Genomic DNA, 25,115 nt, shown 5'->3' on the forward strand with positions numbered 1-25,115 from the left:
CCTTGTAGTCATGGATGATTTTGGAGAAGTCCAGGCATAGTGGACCTGCCAAACATCTTCTTTTTTAAGTTTTAATTTTGTTTGAAGCAAACAGTTGATGGTCAAATCTTTGTCGTATTGTATGTTCAATCTCCAGCACAGCTGTATCACTACATAGCTGATCTGTTTTTTTGTCATCTTTATGTATATAAATGCCTATGATGTTGGGTGAAACTAGTGTTTGTATTGATCTCGTGATTAGAGCTGCAGAATTCAAATGAACAACTTCCTTTCTCGTTTTGTAAATCTAGACTATTGTTTCCCATTACTTCTTTTTGAGATCTTACACATCCCACTTTAGCATTCAGGGGCCCAGATACAAGAGCAATACCTTCGCTTGGTATCCTAATGAATGTCTCTGCAAGTTGTTCATAGAACTCAATCATGACATCATCAACTGCTATCACAAAAGCATAATCCTGTATGATTGTCATTTTGATTGGCTTATCTCAAAGGCAAATTGTAATGCTTTTATTGCTGATTGGGTTGTATCAAAGTACACACTTTCGTGTCTCCTTGGACAGGATAAATGGAACTCCATTTTCTCCGATTCTGAGTAGTACATTGCATAGCCATCAATCATCAGAAGTGACCTTACTATTCCATCACAGCTCTGAGATTCCACATATATCTATTTTGTGTCTTTCCAATTCCTTGGTCACAATGGCACACTCCCCTTCGTACATACCCCTCACAATCCATATTCCTACTCTGATTGGTTTATGAAGGTTCAGGTCACTCTTTCCCTTGGTGCAAACATCAGGCACTATTTTTTCATGTGATCTGGTACAGCACCATCATAATTGGAATCTATACTCTGGAAGGGCAGAGATTATTGGATTAATAGCACCGAGAGGCCCCTATCAGAATATGGGCTTCATTGCACACTGTGCATGCACACACACATGAAGATATGGCCACTGTCAAGTAATCCTGCATTGGCTTAAGAATGTAAGTACCAACATCAGGGCAAGACAGTTAAGAAACAGAGAAAAAAAACCCAAATTGGTTTTGAATTCTACACTTGGATTTTGCCAGCCAAGTATCAGCTGTGAACTCCTCAAGCACTATAATGGCCTTAACATGGAGTCACAGACAGTCCCCTTGGGTATGCCAGTCTATCTTGCCACCCAGGTAGCTTGCCTTTGTGATCGATGGTACCTTACTCCAAAAATCAAAATAATATTCAGATTACTTCCAGTCCTAAGGGGCTAGTTACTTACCACAAGCCAGTGGTACTTTAGAGCTTATACCAAAGACAATGCTTGTGAATCCTATAAGAAACTAACTAAATATTAACTTTAAAAAAAGAGAGAGAGAGAGAGACATATTTTAGAGCTAACCCAGGCTAAGCAGATGCGGATGCCTTGCTTATGCTTAGAAATCTTGCTCTCCCACAATTCAAGTAGCATAGAAATATAGTCTATTTTTAGGGATTTTTATCTCCTTTCCCCTTGAGTACAAGCTGATGGAGTGAGTTCATGTGCAGGTCTCTTCTTCATGGGGAGAAGGGAGGAGAAATGCAATTATCAAAGTTTTTGTTCTGTGATGTCCTCAGATTACATTGTTTTTAAATACAAGTCTGTATTTGAAAACAGATTGTGGCAGTTAGGCTGAGCAACCTTAATCTGCATGTAATAAACAAAGCAAACTTTTTTGAAGAATTTAGGCATTTTCCCAATCCTCTCAAGTATTAGATATTTCTAATCCAGCACATCTCAGACACAGTACATCTGAAAAGACCAGTCAGGAAGGGCTAATATATTCTGAAGAACTAAAAATAAAAATCCTTTGACACATCACAGTTGGAAATGAATTTGTGCTTGCTGTTGCATTGACTCCATCTTTTCTGAGACAGCTAAAATAAATCTTATTACAGTGGTGATTCCATTGGCAAAGTAGATTAATATTTGCAATTATTACAAACTAGCAATTGAGAATCACTGGCATTTTGGGGAGTGTGAATGCATTATTTAGGTAACCTATATATTTATTTATATTTCTTCTTAATAACCTTTCATATATTCAATACAGAAATTAAGGCAGTTGGTAGTATAATGTTTAGTAATTAGTAATTGATCTTTTGATAGCAAATGAAATATTAATAGGCTTCCCCTTGTATTACAGCAATGATTGGACAAACCCTGTGCCAGGAATATAAAAACCCCTAGGCATTATTCAGGGATAATTTCTATTATGCACAGTGATAAGCAAAACCAAAGAATTTGTGAGTCACTGTTTATCTGAGTACCAGAAAACAACCTTCATCACTAGATTGTGAATTCAAGCGCTTCAAATTGTTTCCCATTGCTTCTGTAGAAATCATCCCAATATATTAGGAAAAATGTGGGTAAGTGAACAAAGACACGTAAAAGATGCCTTTTGGCAGGAGCAAAAGAACCCACTGCCTGATCTTTTACTTGTCACTTGTAAGGTATATGACTCCATCAAGTTCAAAATTTATATTCCATTCCAGAAGCAGAGCAGCACAGAGATTCTCTTAGTGATCACAGAAGGAGGGGATAGCAATGGCAGAAGTAGTCGTAATCACTGATCTGACTGGGACTCAGTTCGTATGTCTACACTGCAATTAAGAACCTGTGGCTGGCCCATGCCAACTGACTCGAGTTTGCAGGGCTTGGACTAAGGGACTGTTTAATTGTCATATAAACCACCTCGCATGGTCTTAGAGCCTGGGCTCCAGCCCAATCCCAAACATCTACACCACAATTAAACATCCCCTTCTCATGAGCCTGAGGCAGTGGGCATGATCCAGTTGCAGGTTTTTAAATGCAGTGTAGATTTATGCAGTGAAGCTAGTACACACCTCTCCCTCTCCTTCTGTCACCACCTCCAAACTGGCTGCTTATGGGTAGTTTGTGTTCTAGAAACTTCAGCAGCATATGTTCCCCTCTTGAGATCTGGTCATGCATGTCACATTCCTATTTCAAAACATGAGTGGGTTGGAAGGCAGACTCCATTACAGGGAAACTCTAGCAGCATAATGACAATGTGTATCACACGTTTGCTGCTGTTCTCTCTCTTCTGCTTTTAAAGTTTGTTTTGGTAAAAAACAAAAAAAAACAATAGATGACACAGTCCTGCAAGATTCTGAGCACCTCCTAGAAGGAGCTAAGTACGCTCCACTCCCATTGCCTTCAATGGGAGTTAAAGGATCTCATCTGTACTAAGTCATTCAGCACCCTGTAGGATGACACCATTTCTCTAAGTGAGGACATTTGTGGCACACATCTGGAAAGAATCATTCCTAGAAATCTCTGTAATTCTTGTTTACTCTGAGGTTGTGGGATGTTTACCATAGCCTCCATTTTGGTGTCAGTCAACAAAAAAAAGACATCAGTTTAAGTAACATTATCTTGTTTCTTCAAAAGCTCAGCTTCTATATTGCGGACAGTTCTGGTCAGGGCTGGCTCCAGGGGTTTTGCCACCCCAAACAGCCAGGAAAAAAAAAAAAAAGCCACGATCCGCAGCAATTCAGCGGGAGGTCCTTCACTCCAAGCAGGAGTGAGGGACCCTCCAACGAATTGCTGCCGAATACCTTAAAGTGCCACCCCGCTCGGGAATTGTTGCCCCAAGCACCTGCTTGGTAAGCTGGTACCTGGAGCCAGCCCTGATTCTGGTGCACTAGATATAGGAAAGGCCAGGGCTGACAAGGGTGGGGCAAATAGAAGGCAGGGTTGTACTGGACCCCAGAGATCAAAGGGGTCCCCAAAATATCTTTAATGTGTGTAAATAAAGTGAAATGGGAGAGGGTAAGGTCACAGCTACTATGATATACCAGGACCCCACAATTCTCTAGACAGGCTCGCCAAAAAGATAACTTAAGGGGAAAAATATATTCTGTCCAACAGCCGGGCAAATGGACTGTATTTCAAACTTCTTTTATGCAGCTGTGTTTGCTAAAATCCTTTGAATGCTCTGAAAGTAGAGAAGTTAGTTCCAATCACTCTGCTACTTATTTCTCCCACAGCTAACAGCTGAATATGCTCTGCTGTTATGGTTTTTATGTTTCTTTGGATATAGCCATGGTCTCACAGTTGTTTGGTTATTTTAACTTATTAATAGAGCTGGCCAGGAAACTGTATTCCCATCCCATGAGAATATTTGAGATTTAAAAAAAAAAAAAGTCCCAACACAATTGATGACCAAAAAAAACTTACTCTTTTTTTTCTCCCAATAAAATAAATAAATAAAATAAATGAAAATCAAATCATGCCAATAAAACATTCTGTTTCATAGAATCATAGCTATGTTGGGATGGTCATCCAGTCCGGCCCTGGCACTAAGGCAGGATCAAGTAACCCTAGACCATTACTGGGTTTGTCTAATCTGTTCCTGAAAAATTCTGATGATGGGGATTCCACAACCTCCCTTGCAAGCCTATTTCAGAGCTTAACTATCCTTTTAATTAGAAAAATATTTTTTTCCTAATATCTAAACTAAATCTCCTTTGCTGCAGATTAAGTCCATCATTTCTTGTCCTTTCTTCAGCAGACATGGTGAACAATTGATAACTGTCCTCTTTACATTTGAGGACAGTTATCAGGATCACCCTCAGTCTTCTCATTTCAAGACTAAACATGCCCTTTAAAAAAATCTTTTAATAAGTCAAGTTTTCTAAAAACTTATTTTTTTTGTTCTCCTCTGGACTCTCTCATTTTCCTAAAATGTGGCACCCAGAACTGGACACAGTACTGTAGCTGAGGTCTCACCAGTGCCAAGTAGAGTGGAACAGTTACCTGCTGTGCAGGGATGGTGCAAGGATGTTTCGCACTCTAGGCGAAACTTCCACCTTGCACCCTCCCCATCCCGTGCCCCCACCCTGAGCCGCCCACCACGGCAGCTCCTCCCCCTCCACCCTGAGGCACCTCTCTTGTGGCAGCTCCCCACCCTCCACCCTGAGGCACCCTCTGCCCCAGCTCACCCCCCGCTCCATCCACGAGCACAAGCACCCTGTGGCTGCTTCACTTCTCCCGCCTCCCAGGCTTGCGGCACCAATCACTTTGGGCACCGCAAGCCTGGGAGGCAGGAGAAGTGAAGCAGCCATGGCGTGCTTGGGAAGGAGGCAGGGCAGGGATGAGCTGGGGTGGGGAGTTCCCCTGCGTACCGCCCCCTCCCCCTTACTTGCTGCAGGCAGCCCTCTCCATGCTCCCCTGCCGCAGCTCCCTCTGCCTAAATGTCAGCGGCAATCGGGGTGGCCGAACATCTGGCCACCACGGTCGCTGCTGAAGAAAATGGTGCCCCCCCCAAATGCCAGCACCCTAGGCGACCACCTAGGTTGTCTAAATGGTTGCACTGGCCCTGCTCCTGTGTCTTACATACGACATTCTTGTTAGTACATCCCTGGTGATATTAGCCTTTTTCACATTTGCATCACATTGTTGGATCATATTCAGTTTGTAGTCCACTATAACCACTAGATATTTTTCAGCAGTATCACCACCTCATTTTGTAGATGCACATTTCATTTTTCCTGTAATACTTTGCACTTGTCTTTATGTAATTTCATCTTGTATATTTCATGCCAATTCTCCAGTTTGTCAAGGTCTTTTAGAATTCTAATTCTGAATTCCAAAATGCCTGTAACTCCTCCCATCTGCAAGTTTTATAAGCATGCTCTCCATTCCATTATCCAAGTCATTAATGGAAATATTGATTAGTATTGGACGTGGGACTAACCCCTGTGGTGCCCCCACTAGATATGCCGTCCCAGTTTGACAGTTAACCACTGAAACTATTATTTGAGTCTGTCAACCAGTTTTGCACTCACCTTATAGTAATTTCATCTAGACCACAATTCCCTAGTTTCGTTATGAGAATGACATGTATGACTGTTTCAAAAGCCTTCCTAAAATCAAGACATATCACTAATGCTATGATTTAGTCACAGAAATCACAGAATCCATGACTTCCGGTGATCTCTATGACTTCAGCCTGTGGTGCTGGGGAGCTGCAGAGTCCCTTGCCACTCACAGGGACCAGGAGTTGTGGGGTTTCCCTGCTGTCTCTGGCAGCCCCCAGATCTCCAAGCTACCATCAGTGGCGGGGGTATCCCACAGCTAAGGGTGGTGGGGGAACCCCTGAGCTCCTAGCCCCCCCAGAGCTATGGGCAGCAGGGGCAACCACAGCTCCTGTTGCCCGCAAAGGAAGCCCCCAGATGCTGCAGGTAGCAGAGGGCCCCGCACCTCACAGTTGTGGGCTATGGGGGACCCTGGAGCTCCAACACTCAACTTGCGGTGGGTGGGGCCCCGGAACTCCTAGCCACTGTGCAGCTGCCCTGCTGCAGGCAGTTTGGGAACCCATAGATCCCCATTTTGTCATGGATATTTTTACTAAAAGTCACAGATAGGTCAGGGCTTCCATAATTTTTTTTCTTTATTGTCCATGACTTTTACTAAAAATGTCTGACAAAATCTTGGCCTTACATGTCACACCTACTGCTTCCCCCTTATGCACTGGGCCAGAAACTCTATCAAAGAAGGAAATTAGGTTGGTTTGGCATGATTTGTTCTTGACAAATCAGTGTAGGCTATGCTGTATAACCCTATTATACTCTAGGTGCTTACAAACTGATTTTTTTAAATAATTAGTTCCGGTATCTTTCCAGTAATCCAAGTTAGGCTGACTGGTCTGTAATTTGCCCCCCAGTGTACGTGCACGTGTGTGCGCACACACACACATTGTTCTTCTTTCTAAGGACAGGCACTATGCTTGCCCTTCTGGGACCTCACCCGAAGTACATGAACTCTCAAAGATAATTGCTGACAGTTCCGAAAATGCTTTAGCTAGTTCCCTGACTGCCCTAAGATGAATTTCATCAGGCACTGTCAGACTGAATACATCTTATTTATCTAATATTTTAATTGTTGTCTCCCTATTTCAGCTTGTGTTCTTTCCCCCTTGTGAATATCTGGTCACCATTAATCATTTTATTGATTACTGAAGCAAAATAGGCATTAAATACCTAAGCCTTCTTGATGTCATCAGTTAGTAGCTCTCCTTCTCTACTGAGCAGACTATCTATACTTCCTTTCATCTTTCTCTTTCTCCTCATGTATTTAAAGAACTTCTTCTTCTTGCCCTTTACGTCCCTTGCTAGGTGTAACTCATTTTGTTCCTTAGCCTTTCTGATTTTGTGTTTATATACTTGTGCTATTCTTTTGTACTGCTCAGCAATTGGTCCATATTTCCACATTTTGTAGGTCACTAAAGAACTTCTGAAGGAACCACATTGGCGTTCGCATGTTCCGATGGAAAAAAAAAATCTTAAAAAAATTCCTGACCATCTTATGTTGCTATTATCTTATCGTATTATTGCCATTGGATGTGCTCACTCATTTAATTCACTGGCTTCTTGTTTTACTTTAAAATTCAACATGGTGAGATTAATTTGCTAAGCAAGAAACTACCATTCCCTTCAAGTTGCTTCAACCTCCATTTCCACTGATCTAAAATGCTCCAAGATGGACAGAAGGGTGCACCCCTCTCACCCAGCCAATAGAGACAAGGGACACAAAATCTATGCAAGACTGTCACCCAGTAGAAACTCTTCTTATGGGGGAGGCAGACATTGCAGAAGATTGAGGTCTGTGCAGAACTTGTGGTGAAACAGCAGAGACTGAACAGGTTCCTGCAGCTGGAAGGCTGAGGAGATTGGCCCTAGAGTTTTGTTCGGGCCCCAGAGCCAGTGACTAGCTCAGGCTCTTTAAGGGACAGGAGACAGAATAATGCTATTGCAGACAAAATGTCCTTGACACAGGAGACTAGTTTTGGAGATAGTCAGTGTTCTTTGAACAGCTGTTGGACCTACAAGAAGGGGCTACTGTCCATGTAAAGAATAAACTATAGAGAGATAAGGAATGTGGTGGTGCATGCATGGTGGGGCAGGGACTTGTAGCCAAGCTATTACTGCTGTTGGGGCATCCTGCTATCAGGGGCTGAACAAGAAATGTTACCACAGCATCAGGTGTACAGTGAAGAAGGTCCCTCGATGAGACATCACAGACTGATCCTGGCCAGAAAACCTTTGAATTAACAACATGCTTTTAACAGAAGACTAGACTGGTGAGGAACTAATCCTAGGCACTGTGGCTGAGGACCCCAACACACTATTGGACTGCCTTTAGGGGCTAAGCTAATAATTGTTAATACTTTGAAATATAACTGATTAAGCCAAACACACCTAGGGCCTTTGTAACTTTCCACTTTCCTGCCACGCTTAGTAAAACATTCCTTCACATTAGACGTGGTTATTGGACCCTCTCTGGCTAGCACCTATGGGATCTAGAAGCTAAAGTGTCTTCAGCACTTCCCTCTGAGTCATGAACTACCTGGCACCCTAGTAGGTCCCTTAAGAGATTTGGTTCCCACTAGAACTGTCCAGATGATGACAACTTTCATAACAACTTTCAAAGTTTTGAAACCTCAAAAACATTTCAAATATTTTTACAAATTGGAATCACGTTGAAATGTCCATTTTTAGATCAAAAAAGGTCATCTCTCTCTCTCTCTCTGGTCAGAAGTGAGGTCTGAGCCTCAGAAACCTTACCATCGACAATATTATAAAAATCAGTGTGTGTCTGGCGAAACCTTTCAAGCTGTTCCAACCAGCTTCTAGTATCACAACACTGAGCAGCCATGTTAGTTATAATGTGTTTTAGTTACAGTAAAACCTAGTCTCAGTGAAGATGAATTTTGCTGGGTAGAAGAACTTCAGGCTTTAAACAAATGCAATGTTAAAAAAAATTTTAAAGAGAGACATGAGTCTTTAGTACAACCAATTCATTCAAGCATATAATTTAATTATTCTAATTCCTTGTTTTCATTTAGGCAATATGACATTAATTGTATATTTAATTAGGCTTAATTTTTACAAAGTAAAGTATTTAATATAAAAACTGAACTTCCATAAAAGCAAGTGACTTCCTATTGCCTCTATATATATTTTCCATACTTGATGTGCCATTTACTGTGCAAACAATCTCTGTCCAGTGGATGTTTTTGGTTTTTTTTTAAAGAAAAATCATCATCATCTTTTTATTCCCAATTCTGTGTTATGACTTTTCTGGTAATACTTTGGCTTGATTTCCTGTATCAAGTTCACGGTTACAACCCATTCATTCAATTCCATAGTTACTTTGCAATTTCTATTTTCTGCAGAACTGACATGGGACACTACCAATAAATAATTCATCCAAAGCTGCACTCACTTCATCAATGCATGTTATTCCATGTGAATCCTTACTTTTACATTATTGAAAAATTGTTCTGGTGGAATTCGGACACTTGCCCAGGTACAGGAAATTTGTTCCTAGGCTGTCCAGTGTCACTTCTCTCAGAGCCAAGCTTTTACTTCCCTGGTTCTGCTAATTATTTTCAAATGCAGTCTTTGTAAGAGCTATGTTTAGTAGCATGCACACCAAATATATCTTCATGTTCTCTCTGGTTTATAAAGATTCCTATTTATGATTTACTAACTTCTGGAGCTTGGCATACATCTGCTGCTTTAGTTTAAGTTAATCCTGGATCTTTTATCAATTGCAACTTCAAACATATCATATAAATGCTACAAACTATGCTGCACTTTGTTGAAGGATCTCTTTGGGCTACATACTCACAAGTTTTACTGTTTAGCTCTTTTACCTTTTCATCTTTTGCTTCACCTTTCTAATATGCACAAGTTATATATTTCAAGTGTTAGGATCTTTCTTATTTAGTGTCCAGTAAATTTATAAAAAACTGCATTCAGATGACATCTGTCAATATTACTCTCAAAAGGTACATAAACCTTCAACATGCTTTCCTGCCACATGCAGGAATAATGTGGCTATATATTCTGATTTACCAGGAATATCCTGTTTTGAGGGAGGGTAATGCTGAGTTCCTGGTTGTATTAACTAAAGACAAAGTAATCTCTGATTTTAACTCAGCCATAGGACATATTGTAAAGATGCTCTTGCTGTTTGTACACTGAGCCATAGAGAGCATTGCCCAACAATAGCACAGCTTAGCAGCTCTGCAAGTAGCATCTCCACAGGTTTCTTCTGCTGCCTTCTCAGCAGTGTAAGGAACATTGCTTTCTCCTCACCTGCTACATTCTGGTTCTTCCAGATGCCACTTGGCCAGAATGGGATCTAGAGCAGTGACTCTCACCTAGCCACTCCTAATGGTTCTCTCTCCTTCCTCCCACTTTCTTCCCAACCCAGGATACTAAATGTTTCCAACCCTTTATTTCTAAAGAGAATCCAGAGGGTATACTGACCAATTTCTCAATCAACTCAGGACTCTCACATATGATCTTTCATGATGTTCTATTCTACCACTCCTTCTGTTCACCACCAGAGCTGGTATATTTATAGTTTTATATTTCCATAGAATCTCAGGGTTCAAAGGGACCTCAGGAGGTCATCTAGTCCAACTCCCTGCTCAAAGCAGGACCAGCCCCCAGACAGATTTTTGCCCCAGACCCCTAAATGGACCCCTCAAGAATTGAACTCACAACACTAGATTTAGCAGGCCAATGCTCAAACCACTGAGCTGTCCCTCCCCCCATATTTTCCAACCTGTCTGGTGTGGTTGAGTCACTTACTATTGTCTGAGAGCGAGTGGGGTGTAGATAAAGGCTAGATTCTTGAGGTTCAACTCAGATAAGACAAAGAGGAAGAATACAGGGAAAGGTAAGCACCCTGAAGAAGCTGATGAGATTATACCAGCACCCCTCACATGAGAGTTAATACTTACTATTTATTACACAGTTTTGCCATGTAGAGATCTTAGGAAACCCAGCTACTGCTGCATATTCAGGAAGCAACATTTGCCAAAAATACTTTACATTAACTGAGCTTGGCAAAATGGTTGCCTCCTCCTCCTTCAGATGCCAAATTCACCACAGTCAGCTGTACCTGTCACCTGAAGTTTGCATTCCTGAAATGTGTTCTGAGTCTGCACCTTAAGACCTTTCAGAAATTGCAGCTCTGCATAATAGCAGTTTCCCATAAGAAGCATCCACCTGTGATGTGCAAAATGTTTGGCATCCACTTGATTTCTGAATGAAGTTTAAAATGTTGGTTTTAACCTATAAATCTTAAATGATCACAACTGCTGTGGAAACATAGGAGGAGACAGTGATCAACTGGGGTCCCTGAATTTGTAACCTCTTGATCTAAGCAACAGGAACTGAGTTCTTGGCTCAGGAATTCATTCCCATCCTTCCTCTGCTAGAATCCAAATCTGATAACTTTCAGCATACATACGTACTATGAGAGATGTGAGTGTTTAATTGGATTTTGGAGCTGATAGAAGAGTCCTTTGTTGGCACTTAACCAATTTGTAGTTGCTTTTATTTAATTACTGTTCTTAGACTGTACATGTGCTTAGAGTGTTCACCAGCACATTGTAAATGCCCAATTGCATAAGTAAATAAAAAGTGGTATCCTCGCTTGTGGAAGATAAGATCATTGCCATCTAGAGACTTTCTGCTTGTGTTAGTAGCTTGTTTGTGGTGTTGGCTAATGGTTTGACAGGTCAGTATTAGAATAGTTGCACATATCTTTTCATGAAAGATGTTTATTACTGTCATTATTGGGAAAATAATCCACCAGTACATAACACAAGATATGTTCACTAATGTAGCATCTTGTAATGCTCTTGCTCAGTGGCCACTTATGTTCAAATTAGAGAAAAAATCTTACTAGGGTAGCAGCACAATGATTTTTCATTGAACTGTATTTGTTATCTATCTATATCTCCTGGAACGGAGTGTTTGCTAACCCCATAGATTAGAATAAATAAATAATCATCATCATCATAATAATAATAATACCATTCCAACACTGCTTTACGCTGCGGATCTCAAAACACTTTAGAAAAATAAATAAGTATCATTAGCCTCATTTTTGTGGTCAGGAATGCAGAGAGATTAGGTGACTTGTTTAAGTTTTATTAATATTAGATAAACTTGCTCCTATTTTCTATAACAAGGAAGATATAAATTGTGGACTTTCAGCAGTGATACTATTTTCTTTCACAATATTGTTGTTTCTTTTCCTTCTAAATCCCTTTACTCCATTACATCTACTGGTAGATCAGTGGGATTAACACACATAGAAATGCATTAGCCAAAAGGAATTCTTGGTGAAATGGACTACTATGCTACTTGGGTACACCTAAGGAATTTTAATGGGTTTCTTTTGTAATCATGAGAACTTATCTGGTACTGCAGAAATGCTATAGACACAATCCTGGGACATCCAAGGTGTCCCATGAATATATTTATAAAATGAGGAAAAAGGTGAATCTTTGCTGAAGAGCTATATCAACAGTCCCAGTTCTTAATGTGATTCTGGTGTGAATGACAACAGTAGAACATTTCTGAAAAGGACTTCTAAGACTTCCATAAGACTACAATTGTGCTGGTCAGAATAAACATATTACTTACCGTAGCACTGAACTGTGATGGTCTTCCTCCTACAGGAAACAGATATACAAAGTACATTTTAATATACTGCTACATTCTGGAAATGTTCCTTTAGTTCCTATGGTTCAGTAGATTACTTCCATTTGGATTTAAGGATTACTGCTTCAAAGCCTAGCCACATCAGACTCTGCACAGACTGAAAAGGTGCTTAGAAGTTTCAAATCATTACATCTCATTTGACATGTTGACAGCTAATACAGATATGCATGAGAGGAACACACAAAGCATTGTCATGCTAACAGTGTCCAAGGAGATGGTAAAAGCACCATAGGAAGAGTGGAATATGGTAGCTTCTCAGTTACCAAAGGTAGGCTTTTCCTACTGACTGAAGAAGTTAACTTCAATATCTTTCCTTCAACCATCACCAAAAAGCACACAAGCATTCTCAAAACAGCTAAAAATAAAATACAGGAAAAGAGATATACAGAATGATAAATGTCAAGTGTTTTCAACAACTCCAAATATGCATAGCCCTATAAATTCCATCATTGAGCTCTGCAATGCTAGCCTTCACAAATAAAGTCTAGAATTCTCTCTCTCACCTTGACTAGTCCAAATGAGGAAAATACCTCCAAGAAATAAATCCACCACTTACCATGTTAGCAGTTTGTCACAGGACAGCTAGTTCCTGTGGGTGACTAAGCCCAGTGCCCCTAGACCACAGCAGGTAAACCCAATCCAGCCAATTAAAGAAGGAGGGGCTACACCTGGGCCTATAAAGGGCTGCTAGTGGAGAAATTGAGGTAGGCTGCAGTGTGGGGCAGCATAGTCACAGCTGAGCAGAATTAGCACCTGTTGTGGATCCCTGGAAGAAGGGGCTACAGACTCAGGGAAGCAGCCTTGGGGCTGTTGCTCCCAGAAGAGAGCAGAGCTGACTGAAACTGAGAAGCTGCTAAGCATAGAAATGCAAGAGATCCCTGAAAGAGGAGGTCCTAAAGCCAAGGAATGAGTTAAAACTGTTTTATTGTTTGTGTGCTAACCTGTGTTATAGAAATAAGCCTCCTCCCAATACACTGGGTGTGGCAATACATGCTTTGAAGCTGGGGAAAAGCCCAGCCTGGTGACACAGTTCTTTAGAGCAAAACCAGTGTCTACAACTTTAAAAAACAAACAAAAAAAACAACAACAACAAAAAAACAGATTGTGATACCCTTATGCATGGGGGACAGAGAATGCCTTATTTGTAGTACAGTCCCACTGAAATCATTGTGACATTTGTCCAACATAGCTCCCCTATCAAACAATCATTGGACTGGAAGGGACCTTCAGAGGTCATCTAGTTCAGTCCCCTGTACTCAAGGCAGGATTCAGTATTATCTAGACCATCCCTGACAGATGTTTGTCCAACCTGCTCTTAAAAATCCCAAATGATGGAGATTCCACAACCTCCCTAAGCAATTTATTCCAGTGCTTAACCACTCTGACAGTTAGGAAGTTTTTCCCTAATGTCCAACCTAAACCGCCCTTGCTGCAATTTAAGCCCATTGCTTCTTGTCCTATTCTCAGAGGTTAAGAAGAACAATTTTTCTCCCTCCTCTTTGTAGCAACCCTTTATTTACTTGAAAACTGCTATCATGTCCCCTCTCAGTCTTCTCTTCTCCAGACTAAACAAACCCATTTTTTTTTTCAATCTTTCCTCATAGGTCGTGTTTTCTAGACCTTTAATCGTTTTTGTTGCTCTTTGGACTTTCTCCAATTTATCCACATCTTTCCTGAAATGTGGCACCCAAAACTGGAAACAATACTCCTCCAGTTGAGGCCTTATCATCATGGAGTAGAGTGGAAGAATTATTTCTCATGTCTTGCTTACAGTATTCCTACTTAAACAGAATAATGTTTGCTTTTTTTTTGCAACAGTGTTACACTGTTGACTCATATTTAGCTTCTGATCCTTTATGACCCCCAGATCCCTTTCCGCAGTACTACTTCCTACGCAGTCATTTCCCATTTTGTATGTGTGCAACTGATTGTTCCTTCCTAAGTGAAGTACTTTGCATTTGTTCGTATTGAATTTCATCCTATTTACTTCAGATCATTTGTCCAGTTTGTCCAGATTATTTTGAATTTTAATCCTATCCTCCAAAGCACTTGCAACCCCCCTCACTCTCCAGCTTGGTATCCTTTGCAAACTTTATAAGCGTCCTTTGCCCATACTTGCTCATGTTCCATCTTTCCCTGTGGTCTCAGTCATAGCTGGAGAGAGGCATTCAGCTGCTTCTAACACTATGTTGTACAACCAGAGGTAAATGATAACCTGTGATTCTGCAGAGAGCTAGAGAATGACCTCGTACACAGATGTACCCCTGTTTATCAAGTCCATAATTCCACGTCCTCTCTAGGAATTGGAAAACCAAGAGCTCAATCCAACTTAACTTCATAGATAGTACCCCTACCTCTGCTCTGACTGGTGCACATGCTGCTATCCAGCTACAGTGCATGTTCTCTTCTAGGTCTTGGCTCTACTACAGGGTTTCTCAAACAGGGGTCACCACTTGTGTAGGGAAAGCCCCTGGCAGGTCGCGCCGGTTTGTTTACCTGCCCCGTCTGCAGGTCTGGCCAATCGTGGCTCCCACTGGCCACGGATTACTGCTCTGGGCCAATGAGAGCTGCTGGAAGTGGCACAGGCTGAGGGATGTACTGGCCGCTACTTCCCAGAGCCCAGAGCAGCTATCCGTGGCCAGTGGGAGCCGCAATCAGCTGGACCTACAGACATGGCAGATAAACAAACCAGCCCGGCCTTCCAGGGGTTTTCCCTACACAAGTAGCAACCCCTATATGAGAAACCCTGCTCTACTATGTTCCCTGAGTTGAGCCCTCGGTCCTTCTTCCTTCCTAGATGAGTGAATCTTTTAGTACCTTCTTTGTCTGCCCCACTTTCTTGCTATCCAATCATAGATATAGTTTTTTTTCCTCCTTACATCATTCCTTGATTTTTTTTTTAATTAGAATAGTTGGTAAGTGGAAGAGGAAGATGTTCTCCCCTGTTCAGGCTGGGACTGATGGAAGTAATGTACAAAGATGTCTCTTACTTTGTGTATGATCAGCAGTCTTCAATACATTAACATGGGTCATGAGATGTAATGATCTTCATGTCTTGGAAATAACATTTAAGCTCAAGCAGTGACAATGCATTACAGTGGGCCAGATTCTTCTATCACTTATATTGGTTTTATGCTGGTGCAGGTGACAGCAGAATCAGGCCCATTATGATACATTTAAAATAAGATGCCATCTGAAATGCAGTCATCTTAGAAGAAATTGCCAATGTTTTTACGGTGAAATCAGTTAATATAATGAACATGAAGCAAGCAAAATCAAGGTTGTACTGCAGAACATTTCTTGAAAAGAGAGGGCAAGGTTTTAGTATGTCACTGTGAAACTCACATCTGACAGCTTAGAGCAAAGATATCTGAGTGACCTTCCAGGAGCACACCTAATATTTTGTAAGTAAAAAATGAATGGTGCTTTCAAGGTCCCTTTTATCAGAAACACAGAACATTTGCTAAGCTTATTGGCTGAAATCATGTCCAGCACACTCGCACTTTCCACCACAACACTGATATAGAGAGGATGCTATTAACAGCAAAATTGGCTGCTGTGGATATGGAAAATCCTTCTTGGAATTATGCAGTTCCCCTCTCCCAAAACAAAATGTTTAATGTTTAACTTGACATTTGCTGTGATGACCAGCTCTCCCAATAAATCTTTTTCTGGGTCAGAGAAAAGGAAAGACAAGCCTTCAATATTGTGATTTATTTGTAGAAAATTTGATGTGACAAGGCTTGTTTATTTTACCATATCTGTTCTTCCTGACTGTACAATCAAATATAACCTCCAGTCAGACTTGTCTTTGAAGTTGGGTGATAGCCTTCAATGTCACTGCACTGGTTATATATTTTTGCAATGTGATTTTTTTTAAGCTCCTCCAAAAGCACAGTGTTTTATTATGGAATACCAGAAAACTGTATGAGTACTGTATCTTTGGGTGTATGCACCATAATATATGGCAGCATTTAAGATTTTAAGCTTCACTAGTCAACACTCTTGAAATACTACAACCCATTTTCTAATTTAATAAAAAACTATATGTGGGAATCTACTTGAAAAATTCACATCCTAGTGGGATCTGATTTTTGACTCTTCATAGCAGAGTTAAGTTCCACTTCTGCATGTTGAGAAGCAGGACTTGGTTCAAGTTTGTCTATATAAATAATATCACTAATAAAATGTTTATTTGGCATGTTTAATCTGGTCAAGCCAAGCCACAGTGTTCTGAGCAATGACGCTCAAGGCACAAAGACCTTCAGGAAGTTGAGTCATTTTGAAGGCCTCAACAATATGTGTCATGATTTTTTGTTGTCCACGCTGATATAGTGGACTGTCTCTAAAATGCCACCAAAATCTGCTGCAGCACTAACTTCATGTCCAGTATGAAACCAGTTCAGTAGGCTTCATTGCCTTCATGGTAAATCAATCGTGGATACATGTTGAGTGGGATCCAAGACACAATAATTTGTCACTTTCTCTGCGGATAACAAAGCTTGCCGCATATCCTCTACTGAAATTTTTCACCCAGTAAACTTTTCCACAGTGAATGACATGAGGACAGTTGACCATGTGGTGGATTAAACAAGTTTTTAACAGTAAATGCGGCCTATCACGCAATTTTGTTATGAGCTTTGCTATGCTTTCCTCTCTGCAAACACTGAGCAGAGCAATACTGCAGAGAACAAGTAGCCACCATAGAGGAGTAGATTAAAGAGTGCCTCAGATAATATATGTAGGATGATGGATATATATTTAAATAGAAGCCTAAAGCCATTATATATTTTCCCCCAAAATTGCAGGGTTTTTTAAGACAACACTGTGATTAAGTGCTGTTACCAAAGGAACTCATTCCATATTCATGAGGACTATCGGAGAAAGGAATATGTACTTAGTATAGTAGCAATTACATACAGTAGTGTTTCCCTATGTGTGGGATGTGTCCCTTCGGAGTGACCATGGTGGGCAGGAATGTGGAGGGCTAGCTGGGAAGGAGACAACGAAAAAACATTTCAGTTGTTCTCCAAAATCCTTCATTTTTAAAAGTGAGTCTCTAGCTCTTATAGTTGCAAAGAACACCTTCAAAGCATAGAAATATTTGATGCAGAAAATTTGCCTGAGTTTGCAGACAGCCCAAATCAATAGCTCAATGAGTGCTAATTCAGATGCCAGTGGTTATACTTTAAATGTCAACAATCTTAAATATTACATTGCTCATCAAAGCATGTAAAAAAGGAGAACAAGGATCATATAATGAAGATCAACAGCAAGTGAATCCCAAAGCCCATGTGGGAGAGAGAGACTCAAAGGATTAGTTGAGGGCAGTGACATAGAAGTATCGGTTAAAATACAAAGGCTTTCAACACACATTGTGGGGTTGCAGTGGGTGACCGATTGGGTCCATATTCCTGAAAAAGGCCTCAGCTTTCAAAAGTTTAGGAAACGCTGACCTAGAGAACATCTCTCAGTGACTGGCAAACTGGTAAGAGGTTAACTTCTTGTACTACCATAACCATGCTGCTACTTTTAGCAAACTAGCTCTTCACAGGCTATCGTGTGTATCCACCCAAAATTAGAAATATCCTTCCCAGCTTCTGTGCAGAAATACCCTTTTCCAGAAACACAACTGAACTGTATCAGGAGCCCTTCTGTATAAGATATCATTAAAGATACAAAAAATCTTAGGAGGTATCTAATGATTTTATATATTTTTTTCTTTTGTTTTGCTTTGTTTTTTGTTTGGTTAGTTTTTTTGCTTGTGTATGAGGAATGAAAATTTACATTTTATATTAATAGAACATTAAATATTTAAAAATAGGGGCCTGGATTTCCTTTCACACAGATGGCAGCAGGAAATCAGACGTCTAGGGCATTTTGTTCCTCTCTGACCTTTTTGTACTTCTCCTGCAAATCCCAGTTCTCTGATTTTACTCTTCACCTCTATATATAGATTCACATTAATATTCTGTCATTGTAGTTTTTTACTTATTCTGTTTTAAATTAGGACTTGCATTTTTCAGTATTGGTTCTGAAAGTCTAAATAAGAACAGGTTGTTTAAATGTATGAAGCTAAAGCAGTTGTGAAAAATACACTGCCACTTTTATTCCTCCCACTAGATATCATTTTCTCTGTTGGCATGGGTCAAAATTTTAGGTACAGACTGTGCTTGCAGATAAGCCATTTCTCACATATATGAAGAACAGCCTAAATTTAATAGGAGCTGGAAAGGGTTTGGGCACTTTATAGGGTTTGACATTTCCGCAGTTATAGGCAGCTTTGCTTGCAAACAGCAAAGTAACACAAGCTCTTTCAGGTTCTAATTAAATGAGTGAGATGCATTGCTCATGGTCTCAGCCTCATATCATACCAAGTCTTAAAAAATGCTGCAATCACTAACAGTCAACTGTCCTAGGTGCAAGTGCAGAATGCCCATGGCAATATCTATCTCACTATGTGAAAGTCTGCAAAAAGCAGAGTCAAATCTTAAAATAAATAGAACACTGACAAATTATTTGGGATGCAAAAAGCAAAGGAAATTCAACTCGCTCTGTGATTTTGCGGATGTGAAAAGCTGGCAGTAGTTGTTGAACATGCATAAAGGATGTATTTGCATGGTTGTACCACTGACCTCTGGTGAATTTCATAGTGTAAAGTCATTTATAAGAACATTACATAAAGGTTCAGTGTTAAGACAATATCATTCAGTAAAATTATTCAACCAATTTAGCTCAGCTAAAGAAGTGTAGAGGAAATGAGAGAGAACCAAAATTCATCCAGTAGCTAACACTATCTCAAGTCTAATTGTCCATTGCTATTCAAGATTTTCTTTTAACATCAGCACTATGAAATTAACTTAAAAACAGTTTTGCTAGCTCTTATGCTCAGAGAACTTGCATTAGCACTAAATGCAAGACTTTCCGGGACATAATTGTTTTTTCCATATGTGGAGAGATTGCAGAGTAGAACCCAGAACTTGGAGTAAAACCACCACTTATCAAGAATCCTGATTCGGATAAGTGTGACGTGCCTTTTATCAGCAGCAGATTGTTTCCCAATATGAAAATATATCATGAGGGTCTAATGAAAATACAACTAGCAGTTAAAGATAAATCAGATATTTAATGAATCAGTGTATTAGATGCACTCTGATTCAATGATCTCTTAACATTTCTAGATATGTCATTTAGAATTATCAGAACAATCCATCAAAATTAATATATTGATTTAACATCCAAATAACAAAGGCAAAGGCCTTCATGAAGCTACTTAGTTACAACTTCAAGCATTTTGGGTCCGGTTCAAAGCCTATTGAAGTCAATGGCTGTCTTCCTATTGACTTCAATTGGCTTTAAAGCAGACCCTGTGGCACTACTCATGTGCCTAAATTTATGAACATGCTTAAGAACATTTCTGAATCAAGGGCTCAATTAACAAAATATAATAAGAAAAATATAGCAAATTATACACCCATTTGTCCAGATATATCTTAACAATGCTTTGGGTTAGTCCAAAACACTTAATTAAAATACACTACAGTTAAAGGATGTTATGAACAAAAAATATAAGAGGACAAAATTGTTAATATAAAGTGAAATAGTTCAGAAAAGTCAAAGATAAAGATGAGATTTGAAATATGGAAGTATAGAATCTATCTTAGCTTTGTCCTCTGGTCTACCCAGAGTAGATCCTCATCATTATACTTTTCTGCTTCAGGATTCTGGTCAGATATGAAAAATTATATTCACATAATCACAAGAAAAATAAATCTGTCTACCTGGAACCACCTTAAGTTTTACTAGGACAAACCAGAGCAATAGATGGACATTCAAGTTCCTTATCCTGCCATCTCGTACTTGAAGGCAGAATAAATGACACAGACATGCCAAGATATATATTACACATGTGCCTGACAATCTTCTCATTGTTTCACTGAAGAAGGCTGTGTAGGGTCTCTGTTGAAAGCTAAGAATTAGCTGATGGTTACTGTGAGATGTTTGCAGAGAAAATAATTTCTGTAAAATGTAGAATATTGGGTTTCAAAATTCTTGAAGTGAAACCTGTCACCTGTGGTGAGGCAGCGTCTCAGGGGTATCTAAGTCAACACTGGGAACAATCAACATCCATTGAGACAGCTATGTTTACTATCCAGACCAGATGCAAGCTAGAGAATTTACAAAAACATAAGAACTTCAAGCAAGTCTCTGAACAGGGGCCCCCTATGGTAAGAGACAATAGTCTGCAACTCTATAAGTGAAGAGGAACAGCTACAGGATTTAATCCAACACAGAGGAGAAACTCTGCATCATGGATGTCTCATGAAAGGTGGATCCCAGCTCTTTGAACTGGATCAACACTGCAAGGACTGAACTTTAGGTGAGAGAGAGACTAGACAAATTTAACTTAATAATAAGCCTAGGCTGCAGTTTACATCTCAAGTTTTTCTTTTACCTGTCACTTTATGTTTCCAAATCTTATACTTACTTTTATTTGAATCTTTATCTCAAGCTCTGTTAAATAAACTTCAGTTTGGTTTTACTATAAATCTACCTACGTGTCTTGCACCAAGGAGAGTGTTGAAATGAGGTAGAACCAGTGAACTGGGGTGCAGTGATTCTATGGAGGCAGCAAATCAGTGTACATTGTGAGTATACAGAAGATAAGGGACTGGGCACCAATGTGTAACATAGTGGGGTGTGTGAATTGTTAGCCTTCATAGAGAGAAAATGAGGGCAGATTACTACAACATCCAGAGTGGTGCACTTGCCTTACCTGCAGCCAGTAGTTGGGAAAGGTTTCTGGTTGTGGACTCAGATAAAACTCTCTCCCATATGAGCAGGTGGTAGTGATTCATCCTGGACACCTCAGGTAACCCCAAAAAGTGTCCCTGAGCCTCAGTGAGTTCTAGGATCCTCACCAATATGGGACTTATTGTGGCACTGGAGCCTCATTCTGTAGTGTCAACTTTTTTCCCCCTCTGATTCTATGTAGCTTTAGTAACATGTTGCAAAATAAAATAAAATCTCCTAAACTGGATAGATTTCAAGTCCTGACAGCACCATTGTGATCATCTAGTCTGCCTTCCTGTGGTAAACATTCCATAGAACATCCCTAAAATAATTTTTAGAGTCTCTCTTTTAGATAAACCAACTAATCTTTATTTAAAAGTTGTTAGTGATCCATAATCCACTGTGACTCTTGGTAAATTGTTCCAATGGTTAATTACTCTCATTGTTAAAAACGGGACCACCCAGAAGAGTCAGGGGGCCTGGGGCAGGGCCAGGTCTTCGGCGACAATTCAGTAGCCCTCTCGGAGGGAAGAACCCGCCACTGAATTGCTGCCGAAGAATGAAGCAGCAGTGGTTGAGCAGCCTAAGTACCACTGATCGCGGCTTCTTCTTTTTTTCTGCCACTTGCGGCGCTTGTACTCACCGGGCGGTGCTTCAAGGCTTCGGCAGCACTTCAGCGGTGGGTCCTTCACTCGCTCCAAGTCTTCCGCTGCACTGAAGAGCCCGCTGCCGAAGACCTGGAGAAAGTGAAAGGCCCACTGCCGAAGTGCCACTGAAAACCCGGAGCAGCTCACGGGGCCCCTGCGGGGCCCGGGACTGGGGAAAATTGCCCCACTTGCCCCCACCTCTGGGCAGCCCTGGTTAAAAATATATACTTTATGTTCAGTCTGAATTTGTCTAGCTTCAGCTTCCAGCGTTTGGATCATGTTATACTTTTCTCTGATATATTGAAGAGCCCATTATTAAATATATGTTCCCCATGTAGGTATTTATAGAATGTAATCAAATCACCCTGTAAGCTTCTCTTTGTTAAGACAAAGAGAGCAATTTGAATCAATCATTGTAAAGCAAATTTTCTAATCCTTTCATTATTCTCATGGCTCTTCTCTGAACCCTCTCCAATTTATCAATATTCTTATTGAATTGTAGACACCGGAATTGGACACAGTGTTCCAACAGTGGTTGCATCAGCAAAATAACCTCTCTACTCTGACTTGTGATTCCCCTGTTATGCATCCCAGGATCACATTACTTCCTTTGGTAACATTCAGCTGATTATCCACCATGGCCACCAAATCTTTTTCAGAATCACATACTTACAGGATAGTGTCCCCCATCCTGTAAGTATGGCTTCTATTCTTTCATCCTAGATGTATACTGTGATTCTGGCAGAACAGGTTTAGGCTTTAGACCTTAGCCAAACATTGAAATTCATTGCTGGAAACAAGTCTGTTTCACCTGTGTGTTAGCATGATTAAGTAGTGCACTAGACTTATAATAATGTGTGTAGTGTTTAGACTTTATGAAATGCTTGTAAGTTGCTGCATGCACTAATGTCACTTAATTTCTTTATCAGATGCTATAAAGTAATATTTAAGTTTTTGCTTTGTAATTGTAAAAAAGGTTTGCTCTGAAACTATAAATCCAGTCAGGAGGGATGTCTCCTGCTCATCAAGAAGGCCTATCAAAACAAAATGGGCCATTATGAGATATCACAATACAAAAACTTTTTTAATTTCCCCATTACTTCCATAAAGATGCTACATGCAAAAAAGCTCATCTCATCAGCTTGAATTCTGGTGGACTCAGATAAAACTCTCTCCCATATGAGCAGGTGGTAGTGATTCATCCTGGACACCTCAGGTAACCCCAAAAAGGAAACAAAATTAGTGGACAAGATTTTTTTTTCCTTCTCTTTTGCTGTTTGGACTCACAGAAACAGAGCTGTAAAACAGAAAGAGATCACTTGGGTCAACCTGGGTTAGACCTAAAAGACATTCAGATTACTACAACTCTATCACCCTTTGAAACCATAGACTGTAACTCATTTGTGTATATATGTTTGCCTGCTTTAACCTCGTAATAACCTCTCTTTCCTTTCCTTGTTAATAAAACCTAAGATAGTTTGATAAAAACCTGGCTACAAGCTTTCTCTTTGGTGTGAGATCTAAGGCAGTGGTTCTCAAAGCCGGGCCGCTGCTTGTTCAGGGAAAGCACCTGGCGGGCCGGGCTAGTTTGTTTACCAGCCACGTCTGCAGGTTCAGCCGATCGCGGCTCCCACTGGCCGAGGTTCGTCGCTCCAAGCCAATGGGGGCTGCAGGAAGTGGCACGGGCCAACGGATGTGCTGGCTGCCACTTCCTGCAGCTCCCATTGGCCTGGAGCGGCGAACCGCAGCCAGGAGGAGCTGTGATCGGCTGAACCTGCAGACGCGGCAGGTAAACAAACTGTCCCAGCCTGCCAGGGGCTTTCCCTGAACAAGCGGCAGATTGGCTTTGAGAACCACTGATCTAAGGTACACACTGGGGTAAGTGACTGGTCTCTTCAGACTGGGGGCAACCTGAATATTTTTAGATCTTTGATGTATAGCAACCTCTAACACCAAGTGCAGCTTCCTTGGAGGCAAGATACACTAGACTATCCAAGGGGACTGCCTGTGACTCCATAGTAAGACCATTATAGTCTTTAGGAGTTCACACTTGTTATTGGGTTGGTGAAATCTAATTGTAGAATGCACCACCAGTTTCGGGTCTCTGCCCTGCTTCTTGGTAGTCTGCCTTCAGATTGGTGCTCATGGTCATTAGACACTCTAGGCAGCATGACATATACATTTTTGTTTACCCATAGGAAAACATAGTTTGCTTGCTCCCAGTTTACCAAGTGATCCAGATCATATGGAATCAGTGACATGTTGTCTTCATTATTTACCGCTCCCACAATTTGTGTCATTTGCAAACTTTCAGTGATCCCATATTTTTCACGTTATCCTTACCAGGTGTTAATCTAAATATTTGACTTAATGATGAATTTAAAAGTCAAAGATGAACAAAAGGTACTTGAAATGCAACAATGTCAGAAATGTCCCTCCCTACACTGTGCCCAAAAGTAATGGACGAGAGACAAATCATCTGTAAACCTATTATTCTGACATAAGAAGCTTTGCAGTGATTTTCAAAAACCTGTAACTTCTTGTGGAATATTGTGTTATCCTTTGCTAATATAGCAAAGGGAATATTAAAACTATCAAAGGTGATTTGAAATTCATTAATTTTATCACCTTCTGCAAAAATAAGTTGTTTTAAAGATCAAAGAGAGAATAGAAATCCCAAGCATCTGATAAAATTAAACCTAACAATACATTGGAAGATGAGGGACTAAACTGATAGAACAACCTGTGTATATTATGAACAGCTGAAAGGGTAGCAGTGGATAAAGAGAATTGTGGTAATGATTATCTTATGAGGGAAATCTTTTTTTATTTAACTCCGTCACTTTCAGGTATCGAGAACTAATATCTTTTCTTTATGCTTTGTTCCTACTTCAAATTCCCCTCAGAGAATAGTGATGAAGTAAAGTAGAATAAAAAGTCCTCATTCAGATGCATCCTAATAAAAAAAAATAGGGAACTTAAAAATAAATCTAAAACTATCAGCAGTCCAAAATAATGAACAATATTTAACAATTGCATACCTTGTAAAGTATCAGAACTACAGAATTATACGTACGAATAAGTAAGCTGTAAAAACTATA

The sequence above is a fragment of the Chelonoidis abingdonii genome, chromosome 2 (genome assembly GCF_003597395.2).
Source record: "Chelonoidis abingdonii isolate Lonesome George chromosome 2, CheloAbing_2.0, whole genome shotgun sequence".
NCBI classification, from domain to species: Eukaryota; Metazoa; Chordata; order Testudines; family Testudinidae; genus Chelonoidis; species Chelonoidis abingdonii.